General features: G+C 38.7%; 1 pseudogene; it reads left to right on the top strand.

The window, feature by feature from the left end:
• The first annotated feature begins 516 nt into the window (after positions 1-516).
• The window catches only part of LOC131276288 (olfactory receptor 2G2-like), a 34327-nt pseudogene continuing 16359 nt past the window's right edge, over positions 517-18484 (top strand).

Here is an 18484-nt window from a genome sequence, read left to right as displayed (position 1 = left end):
TTATTTCTAACACTTCTGTTTTTTATCTTTTATGAACACTTCCTGTTTTTTCCATTCTTTTCTCTTTCCCTCTATCCTCACCACACTGGCCTTTTAATTCATACTGTATTCTTCTCCATATTAAGATTCCCATTTCATTATAGGTGCTCCAGTTTTTTATTCCTATACCTCTACATTGCTTACACAAGTTTAATATTCATTCTCCTAGGTCCTATATGGTTCTTCTGCTAACCTTTACTATCAATATTACTATAATACTTTTTGTTTTCTTATATCTTTTACTTTCCCTGGCCCTAATCTCTTTCATTCAAGGGAACTTAGAGACTATCAAGGAAATAGAATAAGAAGAACAAAGTGTTAAAGAGAAAACTTAACATGCACACACACACACAAAACAACAACTAAATAATACCAGAGGCTACACAGAGAAGCTAATCAACTGACCAAACCAATCAAGATAAAATAATGACCAGACAACAACAAAAAATTACAGACTATACCAATAATTATGAAGACATGGACCAGTCCAATAAACAAATTAAAAACCAGGAAGAGGAGCAGAACATCAAACAATTACTCAAAGCTGTCCAACCTAATATCATGAACCAGCTCATTGAAGTGAAGGAAGAGATTAAAGATATTAAGAAAACACTTGGAGAGCATACTGGAGAAATTGTAAACACACACAAAAGATAACAGATACGATGGTGATGAATGGCCCAATCCAAGAAATAAAAAATACCCTCTCAGCAAATGACAGGAGATTGGAATAGGCAGAGGAAACAGTGATGTGGAAGATGGTAAATTTAAAATCAAATGGCTAGTATAATTGAGAGATAGAAAGAAAAAGTGCAGCAGAGTGTTGTGTTTAGAGTGATAATGGAAAATGTACAAACATATGCATTATAGGCATCCCAGAAGGAGAAGAGAAGAGAAAGTGAGAGAAGGGGTGTTGTAGTAAATAATGGCAGAAAACTTCCCAAACCTACTGAGGGAGTTGTATGTATATGTCCAGGAAGCACAGTGCACCCCAAACATTATAAACCTCAACAGGCCTATTTCAAGACATATACTTGTCAAAGACAAAGAGAAAATATTCAAGACAAAGAGAAAATACTCAAGACAAAGAGAAAATACTGAAGGCAGCAAGAAGAAAGAGAACCATCACATACAAGGGAAACTCAATAAGATTAAGTGCTGATTTCTCACGTGAAACCATGGAGGCAAAAAGGCAGTGCTATGACATAGTCAAGGGACAAACAGAAAAAAATTTCCACCCAAGAATACTCTATCCAGAAAAGCTGGCATTCAAATATGATGGAGATTTCAAAATATTCATAGATAAACAGAAATTAAGAGAGGATGCTAATAAGCAACCTGCCCTTCAAGAAATACTAAAGGGGGAAGCGGACATGGCTCAAGCAATCGGGCTTTCATCTACTATATAGGAGGACTGGAGTTTGATGCCCAGGGCCTCCTGGTGAAGGCAAGTTGGGCCATGTGACAAGGTGGCCCATGCAGAGTACAGGCCCATGTTGTGTGCAGGCCAACATGGAGTCCTGGACTGCACAGACTGCTGGCCTGCACAGAGTACTACCCTGCACAGGAGTGCTGCCCCACACAGGAATGTGGCACAGCACAGGAGTGCTAGTCCACATGCAGAGCTGGTGCAGCAAGATGATGCAACAAAACAAGACACAGAGGAGACATAACAAGAGATGAAGCAATCAGGGACCTGAGGTGGTGCAAGACAAAGATTGCCACTATCCCACTCTGGAAGGTCCCAGGATCAATTCCCAAAGCCACCTAATGAGAATGCAAACAGACATAGAAGAACACACAGTGAATGGACACTGAGAGCAAGAGGGGTGGGGAAGGAGGGAGAAATAAATAAATCTAAAAGAAAGAACTACAAAAGGGAGTTCTTCAGGTTGAAAGAAAAATACAGAGGAGACAGAGTTGGAGGAGAGTATAAAAACAACTAAAAAGACAAAAAGAAATAAAAACAACATATAATACCCATAAATCCAAAGAAAATATGGCTAATGTAAGTAATTCCTTGAGAGTAATAACACTGAATGTTAATGGATTAAACTCACCAGTCAAGAGACACAGATTGGCAGAATGGAGAAGGAAATACAGCCCATCTATATGCTGTCTACAAGAAACCCAACTTATATCCAGGGATTTAAGGAGGTTGAAAGAGAATGGCTGGAAAATAATCTTACAAGCAAAAAATAACCAAAAAAGGGCAGGAGTAGCTATACTAATATTGGACAAAATAGATTTCAAGTGAAAAATGATTGTGAGAGACAAAGATGGACACTACATGTTAGTAAACAGGTAATGTTTCAAGAATAAAAAACAATAATAAACATGTATGTCCCTAACCAGGGCACCTCAAGATACATGAGGCAAACATTGCAAAAACTAAGGGGAGGAATAAATGCCTGTACAATTATAGTGGGGCACTTTCACACACCATTATCACCCTTAGACAGAACATCCCAACAGAGAAGCAATGAAGAAACAAAGACTTTGAATAATATATTAGAGGATCTGGACCTAATAAACATAGACAGAATACTACACCCAAAGACAGCAGGATATACATTCTTCTCAACTGCATATGGAACATTCTTCAAGATAGACCACCTTCTAGGCCATAAAGAAAGTCTCAATGATTTCAGAAAGATTGAAATCATACAAAATAATTTCTCTGACCAAAATGGAGTGAAGCTGGAAATATGAAAGGGCCAGAGAACAAGCTTAGGCACAAAGACATGGAAGTTAAGCAACACACTATTAGACAAACAGTGGGTCAAGGAGGAAATCTCAAAAGAAATCATTAACTACCTGAAAACTAATAAAAATGACAACACAATGTATCAAAACTTATGGGATGCCGCAAGAACTGAACTGAGACATAAATTCATAGCCATAAATTCATATATCAAAAAAGAAGAGCTAAAATTGAAGACCTAACTGCACACTTGGAGGAATTAGTAAAAAAACAATGAACTCACTCCAAAGGAAGAAGAAAGAAAGAAATAACAAAGACCAGAGCAGACCTAAATGAAATATTAATAAAAAAGTACTAGAAAAAATAAAGAAAATGAAGAGGTAGTTGAGACAATCAATAAAATTGATAAACCCTTAGCTAGACTAACAAAGAAAAAAAGAAGATACAAATACACAAAATAAGAAATGAGAAAGGGGATATCACTATTGACCATAGAGAATTAAAGACTATCATAAGAGGATATTTTGAAAAACTATATGCCAATAAGAAGGACAATTTAGAGGAAGTGAGCAAATTACTAGGAACAGATAAGCAGCCTACACTGATGAAAGAAGAAATTGATGCTCTCAACTCACCAATCACAAGGAAAGAGATAGAATCAGACTTTAAAAACCTCCCAACCAAGAAGTGCCCTGGGCCAGAAAATTAACACAGCATTTTAAAATGAACTGGAAAAAGTAACTATGAAATTTCTTTGGATGGGAGAGAGGCGAAAGAATGGCCCCTTCAACAAATGGTGCTTGGAGAACGGGATATGCCTATGCAAAAGAATGAAAGAGGATTCCCATCTCACACCTTATATAAAAATCAACTCAAGATGGACCAAAGATCTTAATATAAGAGCCAAGACCATAAAGACCTGGGAAGACAATGTAGGGAAGCATCTACAGGACCTTGTAATAGGAGATTACTTCAGGAATTTCATACCCAAAGCATGAGCAATGAAAGAAAAAATGGATAAATGAGACCCCCTGAAAATTAAAATCTTTTGTACCTCAAAGGAGTTTATCAAGAAAGTGAAAAGACAGGCTACCCAATGGGAGAAAATACTTGGTAACCATATATCTGATAGGAGCCTAATTTCCAGCATATATAAAGAAATCCTATATCTCAAAAATAAAAAGAAACAAACCATTGAAAAAATGGGCAAGAGATTTGAACAGATGCTTCTCCAAAGAAGAAATACAAATGGCTAAAAAGCACATGAAAAAATGCTCAACATTATTATCTGTTAGGAAAATGCAAATGAAAACTACAATGAGATACCATCTTACACCCATTGGACTGGTGGCTGTTAAAAAACAGAGGACTACCAGTGTTGGAAAGGGTGTGGAGGAATGGGAACCCTCATCCACTGGTGGTGGGAATGTAGAAGGATCCAACCATTGTGGTTCCTCCAAAAAGTAGCTATATTATGACCCAGGAATCCACTACTGGGTATATACTCAGAAGACCTGAAAACAAGGATACCAACCAATATAGGCACAACAATGTTCATAGCAGCATTACTCACTACTGCCAAAACTTGGAATCAACCCAAATGCCCATCAACAGAAAAGTGAATAAACAAAATATGGTATATACAGACAATGGAATACTACTCAGCTGTAAGAAGGAATACAATACTAACACATGGGATAATATGGTTGAATCTTAAAGACCTTATGTTGAGTGAAACAAGTCAGGATTCAAGGACAAACACTACATGACCTCTCTGATATGAACTGAACAAATCAAGCTGTCTCAGAGAGCTAGAGACTGGATGATAGGCTTACAGGAAATAGGGGGGAGAGGAAGGTTGTGAGCCAACGCCCAATTGGGCAAAATCTATGATAAGGAGGAGGTAAGTACTTGTGCAGTGAAGGAATAAGATGGGGTATAGGGATAGTATTGATTTGTGATTCACAAGCTTGAGGGAGGCAAGGGTTGGGAAGATGGGTCAGCTGGTCCATGGAATTGGGAAGAAGTTAGGAGGGGCAGGTGAACATGAAAGATGGTCAGGTACATGGTTGAAACTATAATGTTGAGAAAACTCTTTAGAAAATTTAATTAGGAAGTGTTATTGGTTTAAGATATTTGATGGGGGGCATCTGGCTCAGGGTGCTCCTGGGGCAAGCTTCAAGGGAGTGTGTGAGTGCTCATTTGTCATAGTGTGTTATATCAGTGGGTGCAGACACATACAATGAGTGGGAAGGCATTGTACCCCCATCTTGCAGAGGCCTGGTGTTCTCAAACAGAGGGAAGGGTGTCTCTCGTGAGTATGGGTGACTCCCAATGTGGTAGGACAGACTAGTGTGTCAAGCCCTCAGCACTGTTGCAAGTATCTACGAATCTTGTTCTTAAAGCAGTGCAACTTGGGTGTCACTGTGGACTCTGAAGGGAGGGAGAGATTGGAAATAAATAAAATAAATAAATCTATAAAAATACTTTTCTGAAAATATTATATAAAACTAAGAAAAAAATAAAAAAGATATAAGACACTGAGGAAGAAATGGATGAGATTGCCTTGCCTCTATACATATAGGACAACGTCTATTACAGTAATGAAAGGCACAATCTCAAAAAAATTTTATGATGTTTTTCATTTTTTAATACCCCAATTTACTTTTTACTTATTTTAATTTTTCTCAATTATTATGTATTTTACTTCTAATCTTTAAACCTATCATTACTATTTCATTTTTCTTATTAACACAATTTGGTAATATATTAGGCTTCATTTCTGAAGAAGTTTTGGATCACAGAGGAGGTCAACTATGGCAAGGGAGGAGCATCGGTGTGGGGTGTCATTGAAGGGGGATGCATGGGTAGGAGGGAGTTCGCCTGGGCATGCATATAGGGTATATAGATATGTTCGGATTTTTGTTGGGTATTGAAATAGTGGGGTAGAGTTTCATACAACAATTGAGGGAATGCTGAGTTTCCATTCTGGGGAGCTCTGTCACATTCCTAATGGAACAGCAACAATCTCCCAAGTGCAAGGGCAAAGACCAGTGAAGAAGGATCATGCAGTGATGGGTCCTTGATACTGACAACTATGCTTATGAGCCTGTACAGTTGAAATTTCAATTTGGCCTAGAGCTGCACAGTGTCTAAGAGTTACCTCCTGAGAGCCTTCATGCTGCTCAAATGTAGCCACTCTCTAAGCCAAACTCAGTATTTAAATGCATGACCTTCTCCCCACTGTGGGATATGACTCCCGGGGTGAGCCTCCCTGGCACCGAGGGATTACTACCAAGCACCACGTGATGATGCAACTAGAAAAAGACCTTGAATAAAAGGGGAAAATTGTAAAGACAAATGAGTTTATATGGCTAAGACTCCAAAATGAGTTAGGAGGTCATCACAGGCATCACGCTTATGCACATCTCAGCAGGATCTCAGAGAAAGCCAAAATAGATGAAGTAGTGGTGCTCTTGAGGGGTATGGAGATACCAGGTCCTACAATCATGGCTGATGGCTCTGGAGTAGTTCAGTGCCTTCCCAGTGGACCTTACTTCAGAATTTGTGCTCCTGAGTGTAATGGAGTTGGACTCAGATGTGAGTTCTCTAAACATGCCACTGCTGTTCCTTTTACTGAACTTGTGGTTGGTGTATACCCAGGAGACTTGAATCTCTGGACTTTCTATGTACCAGCTGGTCCCTGAGTCTCAGCAGCATTGTAAAACATACTCTCCAGTTTGTTGGACTTACCTAGGTCAGCTAACAAGGAGGTGAGGATGGTCAGCCACCACACCAAGGAACTGAGAGAGTATACAACTGCAATCAGGAGAATCCCATTGATCAGCCATGTGGGATCTAAGCCCCCTCTCAATTTACACGTGGAGTGGGCATTTCCACCCCAGGGTCCTGAGGATGGAAGAATAAAATAGGAATTAGAGTGGACTTACTGGTATTCTACTATAGAATTATTGTGACTCTAGCAATGGGAGTAGCTATATCATCAATGTGGAGACAGTGGCCATGGGTGTTGCTGAGAGGAGGGAGAGGGTAGAAGAGGTGTGATATGGGGACATTTTTGGGACTTGGAGTTGTCCTGAATGATATTGCAGGCAGATACAGGACATTATATATCATGCCACAAACCACTGAATGGACTGGGAGAGAGTATAATCTACAATGTAAACTATTATCTATGCTTTATAGCAGTGCTCCAATATGTATTCTTCAAATGTAATGAATGTGCCACACTAATGAAAGAAGCTGATGTGTGAGGAGTAGAGGGAATGAGGTATATAGGAATCTCTCATAATTTTTAACGTAACATTTTGTGTGATCAATATATCTTAAAAATAAATAAATAAAATGGTAAGAAAAAAAGAATCCACTTTGCAGCCAATGTTAAAGGAAGTCTTAGAGCTTGAAAGACAAAGAGAAGAGAGAGGCATGGAGTAGAGTATAGAAGAAAGAGTAGCAGAAAGGATAATCAAAAGACTTAAAAAAATAGATGAAAATATGATATGACATATGAAAACCAAAGAGTAAAATGGTGGAAATAAATAATGCATTTACATTAATATCATTGAATGTGAGTGGCTTAAACTCCCCAATTAGAAGGTATTGGTTGACAGAATGGATAAAAATATATGAGCCATCCATGTTCTGCTTACAAGAGACTCATCTTAGACCCTGGGACAAAAACTGGCTGAAATCAAAAGGTTGGAAGAAGATACTCCATGCAAATTGTAACCAAAAAAGAGCAGGGTTTGCTATACTAATATCAGACAAAACAGACTTTAAATGCAAAGGAGTTATAAGAGATACAGAAGTCCATTAAATATTACTAAAAGACATGCCTTCATAAATATCTATGCACCTAACCAGGGTGTCCCAAAATACATGAGAGAAACTCTGGCAACCTGAAGGGAGAAAGAGGTATCTTTACAATAATCATTGTCGACTTCAACACACCACTCACATCATTAGATAGAACAACTAGACAGAAGATCAACAAGGCAACAGAAAACTTCAACAATAAGATTATCAAGCTAGGACTAATAGACATATACAGAATGTTGCATCCAAGCTCAGTGGGTTATACATTCTTCTCAAGGGCCCATGGATTACTTTCCAGTGTAGATCACATGTTAGGGCCCAATGCAGCTCTAAATAAGTATAAATATATTGAAATTATACAAAGCAACTTCCCATATCATAATGGAATGAAACTAGAAATCAAAGATAGACAGGAATGAGGTAAATTCCCAAACATGTGGAGACTAAATATTATGCTCCTAAATAATCAGGGTGTTAAAGAAGCAATTGCAAGGAAAATCAATAAATATATTGAGACAAATGAAAACGAGAACACCTAAATGAGCATATTAAAAAAGAAGAAAGTGTTAAAATCAAAGATTTAACTGAGGGAGTGGATGTGGCTTAAGTGGTTTAGTTCCCACATCCCAAATGGAAGGCCCTGGGTTCAGTTCCCATTGACTCCTGAAAAAACAAAACAAAACAAAAAAATCAAACAAATGAAAAAAAAAAAAAAAAACCAACTCTGGGAAGCCAATGGGGTCCAGGGACTGAGCTCTACTCTCAGTGTCCATTCACTTTTTGTTCTTCTGTATTTGTTTGTATTCTCATTAGGTCACTCTGGAAATTGGTCCTGGGACCTTCCAGAGTGGAATAGTGGAAATCATTCTCCTGCACCCACCTCAGGTCCCTGATTGCTTCATCTCTTATTATGTCTTCCCTGTCTCTTGTTTTGTTGCATCATCTTGCTGCACCAGCTCTGTGCATGGACTAGCACTCCTGTGCTGTGCCACATTCCTGTGTGGGGCAGCACTTCTGTGCAGGGTAGTACTCTCTGCAAGCCAGCACTCCATGCAGTCCAGGACTCCATGTGGACCTGCACTCAACATGGGCCCACACTCAGCATGGGCCACCTTGTCACACGGGCCAGCCTGCCTTCATCAGGAGGACCTGGTCATCAAACTCTGGACGTCCTATATAATAGATGGAAGCCCAACTGTTCTGTTTCCCCCTTTAGTATTTCTTGAAGGGCAGGTTGCTTATTAGCATCCTCTCTTAGTTTCTGTTTATCTATGAATATTTTGAAATCTCCATCATATTTGAATGCCAGCTTTTTTGGATAGAGTATTCTTGGGTGGAAATTTCTTTCTGTTTGTCCCTTGACTATGTCATAGCACTGCCTTTTTGCCTCCATGGTTTCACATGAGAAATCAGCACTTAATCTTATTGAGTTTCCCTTGTCTGTGATGGTTCTCTTTTCTCTTGCTGCACTCTGTACTTTCTCTTTGTCTTGAGCATTGGATAATTTGACAAATGTATGTCTGGAAGTAGCCCTGTTGGGGTTTATAATGTTTGGGGTGCACTGTACTTCCTGGACATATACATACAACTCCCTCAATAGGTTTGGGAAGTTTTCAGCCATTATTTACTACGACACCCCTTCTGTCCCCTTCCCTTCTCTTCTCCTTCTGGGATGCCTATAATGTATATGTTTGCACATTTTGCATTGTCATTTTAAACCCTAAAACTCTGCTGCACTTTTTCTATCTTCTTATCTGTCAATTATACTAGCTGTTTGATTTTAAATTTACCATCTTCAACATCACTAATTCTTTCCTCTGCCTATTCAAATCTCCTGTTATTTGCTGAGAGTGTATTTTTGATTTCTTGGATTGGGCCATTCATCACCATCATATCTGTTACCTTTTGTGTGTGTTTACAATTTCTTCAGTATGCTCTCCAAGTGTTTTCTTAATATCTTTAATCTCTTTCTTCACTTCACTGAATTGGTCCATGATATTAGTGTAGACAGCTTTGAGTTCTGCTCCTTCTGCTCCAGTTTGATGTTCTGCTCCTCTTCCTGGTTTTTAATTTGTTTATTGGACTTGGCCAGGTCTTTGTAATTATTGGTATGGTCTGTAATTTTTTGTTGTTGTCTGGTCATTATTTTATCTTGATGGGTTTGTTCAGTTGATTAGCTTCTCTATGTAGTCTCTGGTATTATTTAGTTGCTGTTTTATGTGTGTGTGTGCTAAGTTTTCTCTTTAACACTTTGTTCTTCTTATTCTATTTCCTTGAAGTTTTCCAAGGTCCTTTGAAGGAAACAGATTAGGGCCAGGGAAAGTAAAAGATATAAGAAAAGAAAAAGTTTAACAGTAATATTGACAGTAAAGGTTAGCAGAAGAACCATATAGGACCTAGGAGGATGAATATTAAACTTGTGTAAGCAGTGTAGAGGTATAGGAATAAAAAACTGGAGCACCTATAATGAAATGGGAATTTTAATATGGAGAAGAATACAGTATGAATTAAAAAATTAAAAGGCCAGAATGATGAGGATAGAGGGAAAGAGAAAATAATGGAAAAAACAGAAAGTGTTGGGAAGCAGACTTGGCCCAGTGGTTAGAGCATCTGTCTACAATATGGGAGGTCTGCAGTTCAAACCCCAGGTCTCCTTGACCCATGTGGAGCTGGCCCATGTGCAGTGCTGATGCACACAAGGAGTGCCGTGCCATGCGGGGGTGTCCCCTGCATAGGGGAGCCCCCCATGCAAGAAGTGCACCCCATAAGGAGAGCCACCCAGGGTGAAAGAAAGTGCAGCCTGCCTAAGTATGGTGCCGCCCACACGGAGAGCTGACCCAAGAAGATGATGCAACAAAAAGAAACACAGATTCCCATGCTGCTGACAACAACAGAAGTGAACAAAGAAGAAGATACCCCAAATAGACACAGATATCAGACAACTGGGGTTGGGGGGGAAGGGGAGAGAAATAAAAAAAAACTCACTATAGAACAAGTGGAAAATAAAGAAAATTGTAAGAAAAGGTAAAATTAAAAACAAAACAAAACAAAAAACAGAAAGTGTTAATAAAAGATAAAAATCAGAAGTGTTAGAAATAAAAAGCCAGAAAAGTTGGGGGCTAAACAAACTGAGGTGGAATGTAAGAGAAACAACAGAAGGCAGAAGATAAAAAGATGTAGGAAGGAAAAGACATAGTGTTGGTAGCCAAAATCAGTACACACAGAAAAGAGGAAATGGAGGAAGAAGAAATACAGCAAACAAGAAACAAGCCGGCAGCACCTAATTTAAAAAGGAGGGGCGGGGGGTGAAGAGGAAGGAAGGACAAGAAAAGAAAAACAACAGACAAACCCACAAGCAAGAAGTCAACCAAACGCTAAGAAAAAACAGACTTCCCTCTTAAGCCCATGTCGAGCTTGTCAGGCTGCCGATGGTAATAAATTACCTTGTAGCCTTCTCACAGCAGATTTTGTGGCGGGTTTTAGTGAGTAAACTAAGTTAAATTATATAACAAAAAATAACCTTTTTTTCAATGAAAAATAAGAGACCCAAGGGAAGCTAATACAAGGATAATGCCTATGTTTTCCCTGTTCTAAAGTATCAGCTAGATGTTTAATATCCCAGTGGGTCACTACTCTAAGAGGAGCCAAAAATCAAACTAGAGACCTTGTATCCTCAAGTCTGAAACTTCTTTACGATCTAAACTTTCTTGTTGGGTTCCTTATCTCTTCATAAAGAGTCCCTTTCCCTAGGGCAGGATTGACTCTTTACAATTGGATAAACTGCTGACTAGGAATCACATAGAATATTACATTTAAAAAAACATAAGAGGTTCCCATATATCCCACTCCCCATTTTTGTAAATTCTATTTTTTGAAGATACATACATCACAGAAAAGGTTATATTACAAAAAACATAAGAGGTTCCTGTATACCCCCACTCTCCCACCCCACTCCTCCCATACCAAGCTTCCCCCATCATTGTGGCACACTCATCGCACTCAGCGCACACATTTTGGAGCACTGCTGCACCACATGGATAATAAATAGTTTATCATGTTGTTCACACTCTCCCCCAGTACATTTAGTGGGTTATGGAAGGATATAAAATGTCCCAGCATCTGGCCCTGCAATATCATTTAGGACAACTCCAAGTCCCAAAAATGCCCCCTCATCATGTCTCTTTTTCCCTCCCCCTGTCCTCAGCAACTACTGTGGCCACTTTCTGCATGTCAATGATACAATTTCTTATGTTACTAGTCACAATAGTTTCATAGTAGAATATCAGTAAGTCCTCTCTAAACCATATTTTATTCCTCCACTCTGTGGTCCATGGGATGGTGATGTCCACTCCACCTCTTGATCAAGAGGGGCTTAGATTGCACATGGAGGGTGGATGCAATTCTCCTGCTTCCAGTTGTAGGCACTCTTGGTTCGTACGAGCAGTCTTCTCTCTTCCTCTGTTTGATTAAAATTGATTTAAAATTTAAATACAGTTAAATATATTGATCTTAACTGAGTGATGTCAAATATTTCTAACCTTTTATCACCCTCCTCTACAGTATCTAATTACCCTATCAAGATATGAATCATTTCCAATAATCTGGAAAAATAATTCCTATTCGCTTCAATCAATAACTGCCTCCCAACATATTTTCCCTCATTCTCATTTTCTTTACTCATACATTCATTTTGCCACATCTTGAAATTCATAATAATGAAATAAATCGGATTTAACATTTTGGTGCCTGCATCCTTTGCTCACAATATTGTTTTGAGATTCATTCTTGTTGTTTGGTGTATCAGCAGTTCCCTCATTTTTTATCATTTACTCCTTTGAAATTGAATGACTGTATTACAAAATATTTATTTATGTTCCTCTTGGTGGATGACTGGGTCCTTCAAGTTTGTGCTATGAGCTAAAGATATTATGAGTATCCATTATATAAGGACATGTTTTCCTTTCCTCTGAGTGATAGAAAGGAAAGCTCAATCCCAAAAGGTCCTTCACATCCCACTAATTGCTTCATCAGCTGCTTTTGGCGCAGTTGGTTTCTCTGGACTTCTTGAAGTGCTCCCATCACTTATTCCTGGTTCATCACATTCTCCTTTTTCTTTTTATCATCTGGACTCTCTTGGCTTTGCATGTCTGTTTTTTAGAAGATATACATTATTTTTATATTCTTTTAGTAGTTATATATGAAAACACAACATTTTTCATTGCCTTATCAAATCTAACATTCACATAATCTGTTATGCATTTCTAAGATGATACATCATTTTACTTAGAGAACTGTAAGGTTTACTGAAAAATCAAGCATGATTTTCCCAATATAATTCCCTATATACACACTGCTTCCCTACTATCAGTACTGTGCATGTGTGTGGGAACTTTGATGATTTGTTTAATTAAGTCTTTTACCCATTTTTTAATTGGGTCATTTGTTGCTTTAGTGTTGAGTTGTAGAATCTATTTATAAATCACGGATAATAAACACTATCAGATTTGTGACATCCAAATACTTTCTCCCTTTAAACCAGCTGCCTTTTTGCCCTTTCAGACCTTACCCCTACCTCATACCTTAAACAAATATTAACTGAAAATGATCAAAGACCTAAAGAAAAGTGCCAGGACCATTCAACTCACAGAAGGCAATGCCAGGAAGTATCTTTAGACCTTAGGCAGAGCAAACGTTTCTTATTTACAATGGAAGCACTTGCAATGGAAGAAAAATAAATAAATGGAAACTCCTCACAATCATATCATTTGTGCTTGAAAAGATTGGTCAAGAAAGCAGCCTACACAATGGAAGAAAATACTTGGAAACCATATACCTCATAAGGGCTTACTCTCCAAAATATATAAAGCAAAACCACAATTCAAGAAAGAAAACACAAACAAAATGGCAAAATGGGCAAAAGACTTAAGACATTTTTCCAAAGAGCAAGCACAAATGGCTTAAAAGCACATGAAAATATGCTTTCCACAAATAGCTATTAGGGAAATGCAAGTCAAACCACAATGAGATATTATAACACACCTACTAGAATGGCCACTATAAAAAAAACAACAACCAGAAAACTGCAATTGCAGGAAAGGATGTGGAGAAGGAGGAACAGTCATTCACTGCTGGTGGCAATGGAAAATGGAGTAGCCACTGTGGAAGACAGTTTAGCATTTCCTAGGAAGCTAAGCATGGAATTGGTATATGATCCGGCAATCACGCTACTAGGTTCATATCAGGGGAACTGAAAGATGGAAGGTGACTAGACCTTTGCTCACTGATTCTCCTAAGTGTCCATCCACCAATGAATGGATGAGTGAAATGTGATATATACATACAAAGGAAATCAACTTGGATGTAAGAAAGAAGGAAGACCTTATTCATGTCACATTATGGACTTTTCAAAATAATCCATGCACAGAAAGACAAATATATTATGATTTCACTAATATCCACTAATTATAAAGCTAACTCATAGGGTTATAATCTCTAATATAGGTTACCCAGAGATGGAAGCAGTGTAAAAATGGGGAGCTGACACTTACTTTGTGAAGAACTTTTCATTATGTTAATTACAAATGTTTGGAAATGGGTAGAGGTGATGTAGCATATTATTGTGAGTATAATTTAATTGACAGTGGTCTATTATGTGAGTAAATGTGCTTAAAGGGGAAGTTTGGGGTCATGTATGGTAATAGAAGGAAAGCTACAGGATAAAACGTGTATAGCACAATGAAACATCTAGTGGATGGTGACTATGGTTAACAGTAGAAATACAAGAAATGCACATTCTTACAAGTACTAACAATAGGGTGGAATATGGGGAACATGTAAGTAATGCCAACTAAGGGTACAACTGCCAGCACTGTTTCTCCTGGCACTCTGGCTCCCATGGGGAACACGGGCTTCCTTATCCCACTGTGCTATTACTTCTGAGGAGACACTGAGGATTGAACCTTTCATTCAAAAGTGGTGAACCTGGAATAACATTTACAACCTTGAAACCTCTTCATGAGGGATGAATGACTTAATACTAATAATAAGTCTAGCTTTGAATTTCTTCTCAGGTTTCCCTTAATCCTCTCAGGGTAAGTTCCAGGCAGGCCCTAGGAATCCATTCTGATTGGATGGGCTGAGAAATTCTAGCTTAAGTATTTTAGACCCCTGGCTTGGAGACTGGGGTGGAATAAGAAGGTATTCAATGTGAAATAGGGTAAAAATTCTCAGAATGACTTTCAGAAGCATGAAGATTTGGCAGGTTACCTCAACAGTGAGGATCACATGGTCCTGAGGTCAGATCTCCAGAAATAAAAGCCCAATCCCAGGCAGAGAGAGTATGCCAGGTAATACTGTGGTTGGCATGAACTTTTATGAGCCAAAGGGAAGCACAGCCCTTGCTTCCTATACCATGAATATGTGCAATGGATCAGGCCAATTCCTGAGTGCTCTTCAGGTCTTCATGACTAGCATCATTATATATGACTAGAATTATTCTCTTAGTGATGTCAGCTGTTTCCCAGGGAAAGGAGCTCCTTGCTGCTCCCTCAGCTTTCCATGGGGTGTGTCATTTAAATGGAAAGCAAGAGTGAGAGATGGGTATGTGATGGGGAGTGTAGATTTTCTGATCTTGTTCAAGAGGGATTTCTTCCTGATACAGAACTCATACTGCAGCACTCTTGCATGGGAAAAAAAACTGTTCCATGTAAAGATATAACTTTTAAATTTTTATTCTTTATTCTTTTCAAATAGACTATTGAATTTTGTAAAATTATTTGTAAGAATACTGTTTACCTTCTTCCCAAGAAAGATGAAAATCTCATTTTATTTTTATTTTACATCAATTAAAATTTTTAGTAAATTTTACTTTTACTTATAACTTGGGTTTCTTGGCAATAAACTCTTGTAAGTTATGCTTTTTTCTTAAAAAAACTCATGACTGAACTGCACATATGTTCAACTTACAATTACATATGTAATACATATTATACAGATAACAACAATAAAAGAAAGTTTATACTTTTAAGATCAACACAAAAATTGTAACATAAATATATGAACAGATTAATAATGAACATATATGAACCCATACATAAGTCTCAAGTACATGAACAATCTTGTCAGTAATAGTATTTTCTTACATGCTGAGTTTCTGTAAAGCAAAAGTTCCATATTTCTGGGCTGTTCCTCAAGTTGAAATTGTGTGATTGAAGGAGGAATTGACAATGGAGGAAATCACTTGTGTGTCCAAGAGGTGAATAGAGAAACTCCAGCCCATGGAGGAAGTTCCATTGATCCACTGTCCTCAAAATCTCTCCGAAGGAAGAATTGGAGAGGGTCATTCCTGCCTGGTGGCCCTGCAGGTCTGAGGGGAGCAGAAGCTCAGTGCTGCTTTAAGACTGACCTAGACCCACTGCTGCAGGAGGGACCATCAGGGAGGGGAAGGGATTCCAAACACAGTGAGTGTGGAAAAGCACCTGGTGCTGCGGTGGTCCTCAGGACCTCTTCTTGTGCCTTCAGTGTTTTCAGCAACTTCATCATCTCTTCTTCTTGTCTGGAACATATGGATCTCTCTTCCTGTAGTTCTAGGACCACTGAAGTTAATTCCTCCATCAACACTGCTCTTGTTCCCTTAGCCTTTCTGTAGGTGTCAATAAGGCTGGGCATTTTTAAAGTCACTTTCTGTAGCCTAGCTTCCTCTAAAGATGGCTTAGTTTCTGCATACCTCCTGTTAGAAGCACTCATCTTATCAAGAAGTTGACATTTCTTGACAGTCAGTGTAACTAGTGTGTCCGCAAGCTGTTTTTCATGTTTTATGTAAAGTTGGCTTCTAAGAGACTGCTCAAGTCTGAACAGGAGGAGACACCCCAGAATGCTGAAGAAGGATTGAAATGCCCCCAAGTCCCCCAGGAGGCTGTGGAATGTGAGGTATGGAGTAGTGCCATTGCGCTCCATCACCACCTCTCAAAGCTTCCCTAGGATCATCCAAAAGACAAGCTCCACAGAGCAGTACAGGCCCTCCAGGGCACTGATGCCACCACAGGACTCTTCCCAGTAACCCTGTATCCACAACAACCCCAGAGAACTCCCCAACATTCTGCCTGGAACCCACAAGCAACTGACAGCCCCACTGCTCATCAGTGAGTGGTCAGCGGGGGAAAGATACTGAAAATAAAGTGTGCTTTTCTCCATTGTACTCTAATGAGCAGTCTTCTCTCTCTTGCTCATTTAAAAGTAATGTAAAATTTAAATGTAGTTAAATGATTTGTTCTTAAATGAATGACATCAAATTTTTCAAACCTTTCATCTCCTTCACCTACAGTAGCCATTTGCCCTATCAAGATAGGAATCGTTTCCAATAATCTGGAAAATAATCCCTATACACACCAATCAATAACCACCTCCTCACATTTTCACTCTCATTCTTATTTTCTATCCATATACATTCATTTTGCTACATCTAGAAATTCATAAAAATGAAATAAATTGGAATTTACATTTTGGTGACTGCATCATTTGCTCAAAATAACTGTTCTGAGGTTCATTCTTCTTGTTTGGTGGATCAATAGTTCCCTGTTTGTTTGTTTTTTATCATTGAATCCTTTGACATTGAATCACTATTATAAAATTCTTGTTCCTTTTGGTGTGGATATTTGGACCCTTCAAGTTTAGGGTATTATGACCTAGAGGTATTATAGGTATCCTTCATATAAGGACATGTTTTCCTTTCTGCTGGGTGATAGAAAAGGAAAGCTTACTCCCCAAAAGATCCTTCACATCCCACTAATTGCTACATCAGCTGCATTTGGCACAGTTGGTTCCTCTGAACTTCTTCAAGTGCTCCCCTCTCTTATTTCTGTTTCACCACATTCTCCTTTTTCTTTTTATCATCTAGACTCTCTAGTCTTTCCATGTCTGTCTCCTCTGCTGGTTTGTGTTTTCTTCCAAAAATTCCTCAGCTTTAGTTTTGTTCCCCCCCCCCCCCCCCCCCCAGGGCTCTGTACTTAGACCTCTTTCCTTCTCCAGAAATCAGTTCACTTGCTGGTCATGTGATCTTGGCTTACGTTCCATCTCTCCTGGCATGAGTACTAACCCTATTTATCTAACCCAATTTTCCACACAGTCCAGATTTACACAGAGTTGCATCCAGGACATCCCACTTCTGTGTGTAATGTGCCAAGGCCAAACTCTAGACTCCTCCCCCAAACTCCTCCTTCTTGGTCTCTCCCTTTTCCATAGTCAGCATTTCCCTCCTGATAAGTGTTTAGGCCAAAGCTTTGTGGCCTTTCTCGACTTCTGTCTTTCCATGTCACATCCATCCTTCACTTCCTGTGTTCATCTGGCCCCTTCTACTTTGCCTCCTCTCTCTCTCATTAGAGCCTGCTTCATTGCTGACAGGATGACCATGGTTGCCTCCTACATATCCTACTTCTCCTGCCTCAGCCCTTCATTTCCTTAAGTTCATGAAAAAGAAGTGCATTTTTCTCTTCGCCATGTTTTATATAGATGGCTTAAGGACAAGTGTGCATTAAGTAAAATACATTATTCATGATGCTGAAGTAGTCTCTTATCCTTGTTGATAATTTTTCTTCTATTCCATCCCTTGCTGAGAGAGTCGTCCCAGAATCTACTATTGGGATTTGGGTTTGGCTCTTATTTGGCTCTTACATGTTGTAATTCTGTCAATTTGCAAAAGCTTGCAAATAGGTGCACTTCAATTGCAATTTGCTATTTTTTTTCTTGAAATTTAAACCTTGTAATGATATGGTAAGACCCTACAATTCGGTACTTTTTCCTTAATGATTGTGTATTTGCTATTGCCATACTGACACAAGATTTACTTATATTTGTGTATATCTGTGATTATGTAAAATCCATATTTTACTGCCAAACATGCTGTTTATC

This window comes from Dasypus novemcinctus, chromosome 27 (genome assembly GCF_030445035.2).
Source record: "Dasypus novemcinctus isolate mDasNov1 chromosome 27, mDasNov1.1.hap2, whole genome shotgun sequence".
NCBI classification, from domain to species: domain Eukaryota; kingdom Metazoa; phylum Chordata; class Mammalia; order Cingulata; family Dasypodidae; genus Dasypus; species Dasypus novemcinctus.
Note: the sequence above shows the minus strand (reverse complement) of the source record. Positions and strands in the feature narration are given on the sequence as shown.